Source organism: Myotis brandtii, unplaced genomic scaffold, assembly GCF_000412655.1.
Source record: "Myotis brandtii unplaced genomic scaffold, ASM41265v1 scaffold604, whole genome shotgun sequence".
NCBI classification, from domain to species: Eukaryota; Metazoa; Chordata; class Mammalia; order Chiroptera; family Vespertilionidae; genus Myotis; species Myotis brandtii.
The window spans coordinates 3,523,981-3,524,533 of record NW_005370286.1 but is presented as its reverse complement, the minus strand read 5'-3'; the positions used below and the strand labels follow the sequence as shown (position 1 = coordinate 3,524,533).

The 553-nt window shown below is 54.6% G+C and overlaps 1 long non-coding RNA gene across 1 annotated transcript in view; it reads right to left on the bottom strand.

The window, feature by feature from the left end:
• LOC106728393 overlaps nt 1-547 on the bottom strand; it is a 12,394-nt gene extending 11,847 nt beyond the window's left edge. The window contains exon 1 of the long non-coding RNA XR_001364695.1: nt 398-547. This is a non-coding gene — a long non-coding RNA (uncharacterized LOC106728393). The remainder of the gene's footprint in view (nt 1-397) is intronic.
• Between the last annotated feature and the right edge of the window lie 6 nt (nt 548-553).

Below are 553 nucleotides of genomic sequence, written 5' to 3'. Positions count from 1 at the left end.
GAGGCCGCGGCGCTGACTCCGTTCCGCTCTCGGCCGGGATCCAGGCCTCCGGGTTCCCAGGCGCTCGCCTCCCTCTGACGCACTTTACAGAGTCTCCCCCCTTCCACCTCAGGGCGAGTAATAGCGACCAATCATCAAGCCACTTACCAGGCTTCGGAGGAAGCTGTTTATGTGATCCCCGCACTAATTAGGCTCATGAACTAACAAATCGTTTGCACAACTTGTGAAGAAGCGAACACTTCCATGGATTGTCCTTGGACTTAGGGCGCCCTGCCCGCCTTTTGCAGAGGAGAGAAAACTTTTTTTTTTTGCCTCCCCCAAGAAACTCCCCCCCTCCTCCTCCCTGTTTCTAACTCCGATCCCCCCACGCCATCTCGCCAAAAAAAAAAAAAATTACCCCAATCCACGCCTGCAAATTCTTCTGGAAGGATTTTTCCCCGTCTCTCCAGGTTGGGCGCGTTTGGTGCAAGATTCTCGGGATCGTCGGCGTTGCCTCTCCCTCCCCCTCCCCCCTCCTTTCCTTTTTCCTTTCCTTTCTTTCTTCCTTTCCTCC